General features: G+C 36.6%; 1 long non-coding RNA gene across 1 annotated transcript; it reads left to right on the top strand.

Moving 5' to 3' along the window:
- The first annotated feature begins 370 nt into the window (after positions 1-370).
- Positions 371-12,594, top strand: LOC138852877 (uncharacterized). Its single transcript, XR_011392150.1, has 2 exons — positions 371-11,210; positions 11,332-12,594. It is a non-coding gene; the product is annotated as an uncharacterized lncRNA (long non-coding RNA).

Here is a 12,594-nt window from a genome sequence, read left to right as displayed (position 1 = left end):
TGAATATTCATTTTCATGTTTAGGTGTGAGTGTTACTCGTATATACATTGTGTTCTTACAGTTCAGCATTTCTGTTTTTTTTTTCTTTTTTTTCAGATTTTTCATTGCAAAATGTTAATACTATATTTAGGTATATACAGTTAATATATTGTGATATATTACATGTGCATAGTATTTTGTAACCATAAAACCTATTGATGAAATCAGTAGTTAAGAGCACATAACCTACTTATGAGATCAATAGACTTAAGAGAAAATCCATACTCATCAACAGATTCTGGTGATGGAAGCACTGCAGGAGGAAGTGCAGCAGGTGGGAGCAGTGGAGGTGCTGAAGGGGGCCAAGAACAGTCTTCGGGTTCTTAACACCCCTTCCACCTTTCGTGTGCTTAAGTGGCCTCATGTAATCCTGCCGAGAATGCTAGAGAACAGGGTGGGTGTGAGAGAGACCCAACCTCTGGCAAAATCTCTCTGGCAATTAAGTCATCATCTGAAGAGGTAAAAGGACCAAACTACTCTACTCTGTCTAGCAACATTCCCACCAGCAGTAACTGGGGCAGCAGAGGTGCTACTTAGCCTGCCTCTTTCCAGCAGACAGTCCTGGGCTTCCCAAGCACCAGGTGGCCCACTTGGCTGTGTTTATTTGTGTTATTAGAATTATCATTTATATGAGGAAGCTTACCGTAGCTTGTGTTTGTGCAGATCAATAGAGAATGAGGCCCGTTACATGTTTACAAAATGTGATACTTGTGTGTTTTTTGCTAAAGGAAATAACTTTACAGGTGCTGCTTATTGGACACATGCTGTGCCAGTAAAGTAGCTATGAAAAGTTGTAAAGTATTCTTTAAGATGGAAGAGTAAGTTTTAATGCAGCAGCTTTTATGCTGTATTAGCATACAGCTGAAAATATCAGATCATTGTTTCGACGTAACAAAATAAATTCTGCAGAGAAAAATGAGAGATTCTTTTCTTATGAGTTTTTATGCGTAAAATTTCTTTTCGGTGAAATTTGTCTGTGGATTTAACAAAAAATTAATTAACTTTTTTAAGCATGACTTGCAGGTGTCTTATATATACATACAGTAAAACATGTGCACACACAAATACTACTGTATATATGTAATACATATACAGTCACACACATATATGTACACTACTCTGGCTCTGTGCAAGGGATGCATTTCATAAAAAGGCTACACAGAGTAAATATTACTGCATGTACATGTATTTTCATAGTCATACGGCAAGGGGAATACATTCCAGACTCCTCTTAGACCTGATATTTATTTTTTTTAACCTTATACACTACATAATTATGTTAAATAATGAAGCCTTAATTTTTTTATTTGTATATGAATTATAATCTTATTCAAAATTTTATGTACTGTACAGGTACTGTATTTAAATTGGTTTTCAATCCCTAGACCATTGGATTTCCCATACCTTAGTCTGTTTGCTTTCTTATAATTCGTTATTATACCAGTAGATATCAGTATAAACCCATTTAATGATACTTAAAAGATTTTTGTTAAAAACTCAAGCCAGTTTGTTTGTTTTTTTACTTGGCATGAGACACCCAAATTGATAATGAACCATAGGATTTCATACAAAATAAGCACATTGGTTTTCCTGCTCCCAAATCTGCTTGCTTTTTAGTCATTTTTACCTATGAATGTCAATATAAACCAGTTTAGAGTGAGATTAAAAGGTATTGCCAACTAATGACAGAAAAAGTGGGTCTCAGACCCATGGCAAGTATGGCCTAACACTCAACCGTATGAAATACCTTGGGTCAATTTTTGAGTACGTGGCCCCAGCATGGAGCCTACACCTGGTCATACACATAAAAGTTTTAGAGATTTGCAACCAAGCTAGAACCAGAACTGAGTGGCATGCACATTGGCAAGAGACTGAAGAAACTGAACCTGAAGACCTTGGCAGAGAGGACAAAAAGGGACATGACTACTGCATTCAAAATCCTAAGAGGAATTCATAGCGCAGTTAAGGACAGACTGGATTAAGAGGGCCAGGATCAAGTGGACGCAACTGAAGACATAGAGGACCCACAGGGAGGTAAGGAAATTGTTTTTAGTCCCTGGGTGATTGAGAAGTGAAATTTGGAAAACGAGCTTCAAGGGTTAGATATGATGATGTCCAGGATGCCAGAAATCAGTGATACCAGTCAAAGTTATCTAGGAAGCAGGGCCAGCAGCTGAGTCTCGACTGTTGCTAACAAATAGTAAACACACATGACAAGGGATACACTTGGAAGTGCCCATGTTTGCAGATGTAAAGTTAATGAGAATTAAATCAGATGAGGATCAGGCAAGACTAAAACGAGACTTGAACAGGCTACAAGCCTGGTTCAGCAACTGGCTCCTTGAATTTTACCCTGCCAAATGCAAAGTTATGAAGACTGGGGAAGGGCAAAGAAGACTGCAGACAGAGCATAGTCTAGGTGGCCAAAGACTGCAAACCTCACACAAGGAAAAAGATCTTGGGGTGAATATAATACCCAGCACATCTGAGACGCATGTCAACCAGATAACTGCTGCAGCATTGGGCGCCTGGCAAACCTAAGAATAGCATTCTGATACCTCAGTAAGGAATTGTTCAAGACTGTACACCATGTACGTCAGGCCCATATTGGAGTATGCAGCACCAGTTTGGAATCCACACCTGGTCAAGCATATCAAGAAATTAAAATGCAAAGGTTTGCAACAAAACCAGTCCCAGAGCTAAGGGGATTGTCCTACGAAGAAAGGTTAAGGAAAATCGGCCTGACGACACTGGAGGACAGGAGGGTTAGGGGAGACATGATAACGACATAAAATACTGCGAGGAATTGACAAGGTGGACAAAGACATGAGATTCCAGAGATGGGACACAGAAACAAGGGGTCACAATTGGAAGTTGAAGACTCAGGTGAGTCAGAGAGATGTTAGGAAGTATTTCTTCAGTCATAGAGTTGTCAGGAAGTGGAATAGCCTAGAAAGTGACATAGTGGAGGCAGGAACCATACATAGTTTTAAGACAAGGTTTGATAAAGCTCATGGAGCAGGGAGAGAGAGGGCTCATGAAATTGTAATGACACAGTTGCAAACTACCACGGGTGGGGTTTGGACCTGCGGCAGTCTGGAGTTTTGAGACTGACCGTGGGTTCAAACCCCACCCATGGTATGGTTTAGAGAAAGGACCTTGTAGCAATCAGTGAAGAGGCAGGGCCAGGAGCTATGACTTGACCCCTGCAACCACAAATAGGTGAGTACACACACACACACACACACAGACCAAGAGCTGTGAATCGACCCCTTCAGCCACATACTGTAGGCGAGTACACACGCATATGTATGTACTTATACAAGACCATATACATACATGTACAATGGGTGCTTTCTTATTCATCCAACAAACATTGGGATTTCATGTTTAAATGGCTGATCTGAAAATCTCCAGATAAAAGAATGGGCACCTTTGATAATAAGCCCATCAGAGGAAAAGCATTGAATAATTAAAAAATGGGAAATGTAACCATTTACCTCACACTAAATGATTCTAGTTATGAGAGCAACTTCACCTCACTAAATGGTTCTGGTTATGAAAGCAATTTCACCTCACTAAATGATTCTGGTTATGAGAGCAACTTCACCTCACTCTCATTGATTCTAGTTTTGAGAGCAACTTCACCTCACTGAATATTTGGTTCTGGCAATGAGAGCAACTTCACCTCACTAAATGGTTCTGGTTATGAGAGCAACTTCACCTAACTTGAAATGGTTCTGGCTGTGAGAGCAACTCATGGCCATCTCTAAAGTACTGGTTAGTCCCATGCCTCTCTTTCCTCACCCAACTTGTCCCCTGCATCACCAGTCGAGAGATAGCATTCAAAGTCACAGGAAGAAAGATAAATAAAAAAAATTTGATTGAATAATTATGCCTCATAAAATATTTATATACCTCAACAAATGCTTTGCTGCCCTTTACCCTTTCAACATCCACTGCCCCGCTGTTATCCGTAACCTGTTGCTCATCCATCTCCCTTTTGCCACCTGATGCCCTCGCTTCCTTCCTGCCCTGCAGCGCTGTATAGTCCTTGTGGCTTAGCGCTTCTTTTTGATTATAATAATAATAATCAACAAATGCTTATTAATCACTACAAATTAATCATTCACCATAAAAACAATATACCTTGGTGGGAGATGGCTAGCACATTGAAAAGAAATTACGTACATGTATATGGTCTATTTGCCAACATTTATTGAGTGTGGTGCCTTGGACCATGTGCTAATCTAAAATGAGTGTTTTTGTGTATATTGTATGGATTGTTGGTCAATTTCATGAAGAATATTTGTATTAAAAAATGACTAGGAGCAATGTGTTACACTATCAGAGGCTATATGACTCTCTAAAGCTAAATAAATAGTTTTACACTTGCTGTATGTAATCAAATTCATTTAAATTTGTCGTATGGTAGTCTGATGGAAATGTGGTGAATTCTATTGAACTGTTGCAATTTTGTTAAAAATGTAGATATTTGTACAATATTACTTTTTTAAAATTGTTGATATATATTTTATTTTTTCTCCTTTCTTGGTTAAATATACAAAAATACTCAGTTATGTATTCTATTGAACTAGCCTCATCTCCTTTCGACCCAGACATGTTTAATTAAATTGCCTTGTATCTGCCTGAAACTGTCTCGTTTACAGTAGATCCCTGACTTGCAAATGCATGAGTTGCAATTACCCACACTTATGAATGAGGTAAAAATATATATAATATTTAGAAAATAATTGTTTTATGAATGCCACTCTGCATTTAAGAATATGCATGACAAGCAATCATCCTTGTACTATCATTTTCTATAGGACAGTAAGTTCACGATTATAAATGACTTGTTTGTAAGTTGAAACACAGGAAATGCAACTTGTTCATAAGGAACCCCACTGAAGTTCTGATAATGGAGCACTTACTGTATGTATATAAAGTTTTCTTGCAAGTTCAAGTTCACAATTACAAGAAAATATGTAAGCGATGTGTATATATCCCCAAAAATAGACATTTGGACCAACTGTCAAATTCTGTACAGCTCTTTACTGTATAGTTTGACTGAGTATACCAGTAATCATATTCATAATCTATTTTTTATTTAATTTGGTTAACAGACAGTGTTAACATAACAAAACTGTATAATTAGACTTTGGCCATAGCTTTAAGATTTGTCGCCTAAGTATAACTTTGAGACTTAGAAGGAAATAGTATTCATGTTCTATATTTTTGGTTTTAAAAATAGATATTCATTATTAGATTTGAAATATGCCATGAATTATGTATGCATTTTTGCATCTAATGAATTTTCTGACTGAATTAGTGTATGTGATTATTATAATTTATATGAAGTGTGTATGTGCAGCATATTATCATGTACTGGATAAGAGGAATGTATGTACAGTTGACTATATGTACCACTTGGTGTTTTGCTTGTCAGAAAATAGAAAAGTATCTCGACGGGTCTTTGCTATACATATATGTATCATGATCCACTTGGTGATTTAAGTATCTGTTGTTGTACAGGAGCTAGATTTTTCACTTTATAAAAAAACAAAGCATCACCATTCATTCATGTACTTCAAATATATATAAATTTATTACAAAGAATTTTTTAAAAGCTTAGATCATTATAGAAAATGAATGCCTTAGAGAATTTTTCTTGAAGAACAAGTCAGTGTGAGCTGATGTGTTTACTGTTTAACAACTCAGAACTTGCCCTTTGATTGTCAAAATATCATCTTGGACTTATGTATACAGTACATGAGATCTCTTACCTGTGAAAATTCCAAGCATAATTGGTTTAGCAGAATAGTTACTAATGATACTGATGTATAGGCTGTATAGACTAAGCCTGTCATATTTCAGAATGTAATCACAGCCCTGTCTCTGACCAGTCTGGGAGTTTATGGTCACAACTGAGGTTCTGTAACCATCTTTGAGAGCATGAACAAAGATTGGTTTGCCATTAGATATTTCTGTTCATTACCAATACTATATGACTGAAAAATTATTGAGGCTACAGTTATATAGAAAGTTTTTTAATTGCATATACTGTGTGTAAGTTTTGCAAGTTTTATAGAATGCAGTCTGTAAAATATTCTTACTTCATTCATTTAAAAAAGTCCACTGACCATACTGTAATTATGGTGTAACCTTTACTAATAGAATTTAGTAATTTCTGCATTTACTTTTGTTCATATAGTTTATTCTATTATACTCACAACAAAAAAATCCATTGTTGCTTGTGAGCTAGCTTTGCTTAAATAGTACTTTATTAATTAAAGAAAACAGGAAGATCTGAGTGTCTTGGATATTTTGAGTTCACCAAAACATTTAAAATACGTACATTGGACCCTCAATTAATACCTGCAGCGGATAACGCCAAAATCAGATAAGGATAACACCTAAAATCTCGGTTAGGAGCTTTCGTCCCAAATGTGTCTGCACGGCACCCTGGGCAGGCCCGGCCACGCACTCCGTGTACCAGCCAGTGTGCCATTGTTTACAAAGCCAGTGAGGACAATTCCGCGTGTACATGTGATGTATTTTGTATTCCATTGTTTTTGGTGCTTGTAACTGCTAAATAAGCCACCATGGGCCCCAAGAAAGCTTCTAGTGCCAGCCCTATGGTAAAGAATGTGAGAAACACATACAATTTAAGAAAAAGTTTGTAGAAAAATACGAAAGTGATGGTTGAGAAGGTATTAGTGGTGGTGGTAGAAGGTGGTAGCAATGGTGGTAGAGGGTGGTAGTGGTGGTGGTAGCGATGGTGGTAGAGGGTGGTAGCGATGGTGTAGAGGGTGGTAGTGGTGGTGGTAGCGATGGTGGTAGAGGGTGGTAGCGATGGTGGTAGAGGGTGGTAGTGGTGGTGGTAGAGGGTGGTAGCAATGGTGGTAGAGGGTGGTAGTGATGGTGGTAGAGGGTGGTAGCAATGGTGGTAGAGGTGGTGGTAGAGGGTGGTAGTGGTGGTGATAGAGGGTGGTAGTGGTGGTGGTAGAGGGTGGTAGTGGTGGTGGTAGAGGATGGTAGCGATGGTGGTAAAGGGTGGTAGCAATGGTGGTAGAGGGTTGTAGCAATTGTGGTAGAGGTGGTGGTAGAGTGTGGTAGTGGTGGTGGTAGAGGGTGGTAGTGGTGGTGGTAGAGTGTGGTGGTGGTGGTGGTAGAGTGTGGTGGTGGTTGTGATGGTGGTATGGTATGAGGTACATAGAGGCTGGAAAATTAAAACCCCAACAAGTATTCAATTGTGACGAAACAGGCCTGTTTAGGAAGAAAATGCCAAACAGGACCTACATTACTCAGGAGGAAAAGGCACTCCCAGGACACAAGCCAGAAAAGGACTTGTTACCTGAAGTCTTTATGGAAGGAGATTTCCCTTCCAAACAATAGAACACCTTCATCCTCTGCCCTCCTCCCATGTCATCACTCATCAACAAGTCCACAATGAAGGTAAGTGTGATGTTATTACTGTTTTATTCTTCATGTATCATTGTTTTCTGTGTAGGGAAATGTATATTTCATGTAAAAAAAATTTTTGTTTAATTCTTTTGGGCGTCTGAATGGATTAATTTCTTATGGGGAAAATTAATTCGGTTAAAGGCTAAATCAGTTAAAACCTAGCTCTCTGGAACAGATTAAATGCATTAACTGAGGGTCCAGTGTATAGTTAAAATGTATATTTTGTATATGCAAGATAAAATTTTAGGATACAAGTATAGTTGTTGGATTTTTTTTACTATGTAATGGAATGGCTTGGGATCGATCGCCAGGACAGGTGAAATGTTGGGTATATTTCTTTATACCAGCTGCCTCTGTTTACTTAGCAGTAAGCAGGTACCTGGGTGTTAGCTGACTGTTGTGGGTTACATCCTGCAGGACAAAATTAACCAAAGTTACCTGAAATGCTCTGCATAATCAGGGCTTTCTGTATAATATACCATTAATGTCTTCTGGATCTATCAACTGTGTCATGTATTTATAGAAGTAAAGATTATTATTAATAGTGCTTGCATAGTCTGTGGGGAAATTATTCAATAATTGATGGGTTTTAAATGGCCATTTTTTGCCCTTTGATTGGTAATTTACTTTTACACCTTGTTCTCCTAAAACTTATACTACAGTATGCATATTCAATCATCTGTCTTATCTTCATTGACATTTTTTCAGTTCTGAAAGATATGAAAATTTTAACATTTGCTTCAAAAAATATAATCGCAATTAAAATGGATACCTTTACCTAGTATCTATTTTTTTTTTTTTTTACATGTCAGCCGTTTCCCATTGAGGCAGGGTGATCCACAAAGAAAGAAAAAACTTTCATCATCATTCAGCACTTTCACCATCATTCATACATAATCACTGTTTTTGAAGAGGTGCTCAGATATGACAGTTTACATGTCCCTCCAAACTCCCAATATCCCAAACCCCAGTATCTATGTATATTTTTTAAATTGTGTTTCTTTATGGATGTGTTTCTATATGGACTACCATTGATCAGCTAAATGACCAGTTGGATGCTTCATGGCTTTTCAACGTGTTAGCATGACTAATCAATTTACGAGCTATGAATCGAGGGATATACGTTGTCACATACATTAGTTTTATTTACATAGCCTCTGCCATAAGTCAAGGGATATAATAGTTCTTTTACATTAAAAAATAGTTATTTTGAATCAAAGTCATTAAATAGTATTTGCTCCTTCATTAAAGCATGGCTTGCAATAGTATTTAATAATGTTTAAATTTATAAAGGAGGCCAGACCTTGGTCATTAGTTTCCATTTTACAATTCATAAAACCTGTGTATGACACAAAAGAAGTATTTTAAGTATAAATTATTATTTTGGGAGATGTATATTAGCAAAAATAGTACAGTACTGTATGTACATTTATTTTGGTTGTTTAGCACACCTGAGCCAATCATTGCTTAGTATCGATTCATGTCATATACCTAGTTGAATGTGAACAAAAACACCAGTACTGATGTCAGAGTAAGGTTAAGTTATGTTAGGCTATTTTGGGTTAGAGTAGGTGGATTTTGTTAGGTTAAGTTACATTTTTAACCATTTGCACAACAAATACTGTCTTGACAATAACTTAATATTGTGCAATTCAAACTAATTACTAGCTGAAATCTGTCAAGTAGCTGTTGTATATTTTTACCAAAAATGGTTAGCCTTAACATTTTAAAGTTTTGTTTGCAGCACTGTATGACCCTGATGGTTTAGTGCTTGGTTTTTTATTATAATAATAAGTTTTATTTTTATTTAGGGTAGTATTCCAATTTTCATTACCAACGTGGAAGGGTTGAGTTGCCTGGGTGCCTGGTTTATAAATCCAGCAATCCATTTTTTTTTTGGCATAATTAGTGGGAAGATTTCCTTTTCTTTTTCCAAAACTTTCTGTGACTTTTATCCTATAGCTTGGAATGAATTATGGATATGGTCTTAACCCTGACTGACAGACATAGATTTGTTTTGAATTGTTGTGATTGTTATCTGTAATATGACAGTAGATTAGTCACGATTGCAAGAACTCAATATCGATAGAAGCAAATTACGTATAAAGATAGCCAAAAATTTATAATGATGGCATAAAACTAATAATGAAGCTTGCAACTTTTAGTAAGCCAAAAATTGATAATGATGGCATAAAACTAATAATGAAGCTTGCAACTTTTTATACTAAAAGCACTGAATAATCAAGTGGTTCTAGTCTTTTGTAGATAATGCAACTTGACTCAACACCTGCATTACACATGTGCTTCAAAATCATCAGCCATATCCAGGTGTACAGAATCACCAATCTGACACAGGTACATGGAATCACCAACCTTAAAAAATAGACATTCATTAACAATATGCAAATGTACAGAATCACCAGCCTTACACAGAATCACCAATTATACACAAGTGCACAGAATCATCAGCATTTCCTTAGACACAGACAAAGCAAGCCTTTATTAAAACAAAATTTTGCTCAGTGAGAACTTTACCAAGCTACATAGAGAACTAGACAATCCTTCCTCATGAAGACCAACAGCCAGGTGCTAAAAGGAATGTTGGATTAGGTGATAGGGAAGGTGTAGGCAAATACAAGGTATTTGAATTGTGGAAAGGCAGCAAGGTGTTGAAAATGAAGCAGGTGATGAAGGAAGTACATATGACATAAGGTGGGTTAGGGGGATCTGAATATTAAGAGTGGAATTTTGTGAAATACAGTGTTCTGAAGTGGCATTTGCAAGTGGTTTTGCAGTTTTGATTCCTCATGATGAATGAGACTAATGCTCAGCATGTGTGTGAGTATCTTTATTACCAACACATTTCACCTGTTCAGCAAGCTTTTTCAGTCAAATACACAGGTGATATGAAGAAGTAACATTACCTCTCCACATCTTCCACACTCTCCAGTTTAATATCACATCTGTTTTACTGAAGAAGCCTACTGAGTAGGTAAAACATTTTGGCAAGAGAAATACTTAGCTGTTGTACATGTGTCTTATTCATCAAGTTGTCAGTATTGTATACCATTAATAATATACTGGATTTCTTATGCTCATTTCAACCTCTCACTTCACCTGACCCAACCTTCCTCTTAGCACCTTACTGTTGGCCTTTATGATAAAGCTCTTACCAAGAAAAAGTTGTTTTATTAAAGGCTTATCTTTGAAACCTTACATAAGTACACAGAAATCATCCTTATCCAAGTGCACAGAATCATCTATTTTACCTAGGTGCACAGACTTTAAATTACCCTAGTGGACAGACTCGTCAGTCTTACATAAATATACACAGAATCATAAGCCTAACCTAAGAATGCAGAATCACCAATATTACAATAACAATAATAATATCTTTATTTCTACATGTACAAGGTACAAGGCCTAGCTGACATCAATGACATACTACTACATAGAAAGCCACTTGTTATGCAGAGCATTTTGGCCAAATTAGGTCAAATCAGGCCCACTGATAACACATTTATCCCAGGCAAATCTGTTGGGTGTTTTGAGTAGATCAAACACCTGAGTTGTTTTGTTTGAAAATATTAATTTTAAGTACTTATCATGACCTTTTTCATATTAATTACAAAGTATCCAATTTCATATAATGTGCATCAAGGTTGAAACCTCAGAAGCTGTGTACTGTATGCATAAAATCAAAGGCACACAACGTGACTTAAGAAATCGTAATGACACGATTGCAAATAAACCATACCCCCGGCCGGGATTGAATCCGACTCTATGACCGCGGGTTCAATCCCGGCCGGGGGTATGGTTTCAAAGGCACACACTTCAGCTCACTTTTGAGGATTCTCATTGAGGTGATCCTGATTTACTGCTTAAGAATTCAAGAAGCAGAGGTGGCACCAAGGGGAATTTCAACCTCCCTGAAAATTTCCTCAGCTTCCCCAAAGCCTCCCTAAATAAAAATAGTAATAATGCTGTTTCAAAACAAGTTTTCTAGCCATCCCTACTTTCCAAATGTATAGACAACCCAAAGCCCCCCCCTCTCCCTAATATAGAAATTCTGGTGCACCTTGGTGCTGAAGACAAGTAAGGAAAGTGCATTAGATGTCTTGGTTGAGTTTGTTTGTATGTGTGGAAGACAAGTAAGGAATGTGCATTAGATGTCTTAGTTGAGTTTATATGTATGTGTGCATTAAGTGTTTTTAGTTGGCCCATGTAAATGTTCAGCATTGATGATGAAAATTGAATATACACTAACTGCATTTAATTAGCCATAAGCTCTGTGTAAAAATGCTGGGCATCACTGAATACATATTTGTAACAATTAATTCCATAGACAGCAGATTTATAACTATTTTCCACTGTTGAATATTTGTACAGTATACACAGTACTGTATCAAGTGTTACTAATGAGATATCTGGCTAGATATAAGTTAGGCATGAGGCTTGTTGCTTCAGTATTCAACTGACATCATTAATGAATATTCATGATGAACTGCTGTATACCACCAGAACTTGTATTATAGCATCATCTTTTCTTAATGAGGTACTGTAATATATTAGGCTAGTATACTGTATGATATACAGTATACCAGTGTGAGCAGTATGCAATATCTGCATTCCTACATACAGTATGTACAGTATTTAATTACACAAACAAATACACATGGAATTCACGTTTGTGTAAATATTTAATTTATTTCTGGTTGAAAATCATTTGATCTGATTTTAATTAGTTTTTATGTGCCTCACACATTAAGAGCAATTTGTGATGTATTGCTGTTGAAAAAATAGCAGATCATCATTACTCACTTACACATATGCCCCATAACACTTTACATTTGTTAATTGGTTTTATTTGCACTGTCAGTTGATTAACTTTCAATTAAAGCTAAATCCTTTTTATTCTGTTTCATCATAAGGTAGTTATAAAAATACAAATACCTATGCTGTAAGGCGTCAAATATTTGTAGTCTCTATTAAAATGTGAAGAATGTATTTTGATTTCTGTACAGTTTGTATAATGTGTCCTTAAGGCCACACTCATTTCCTATAAAATAAATGTCTGCTGAAAGGTAA

This window comes from Cherax quadricarinatus, chromosome 18 (assembly GCF_038502225.1).
Source record: "Cherax quadricarinatus isolate ZL_2023a chromosome 18, ASM3850222v1, whole genome shotgun sequence".
NCBI lineage: Eukaryota > Metazoa > Arthropoda > Malacostraca > Decapoda > Parastacidae > Cherax > Cherax quadricarinatus.
The sequence above is the reverse complement of the archived record's forward strand: the minus strand, read 5'-3'. Positions and strand labels throughout refer to the sequence as shown.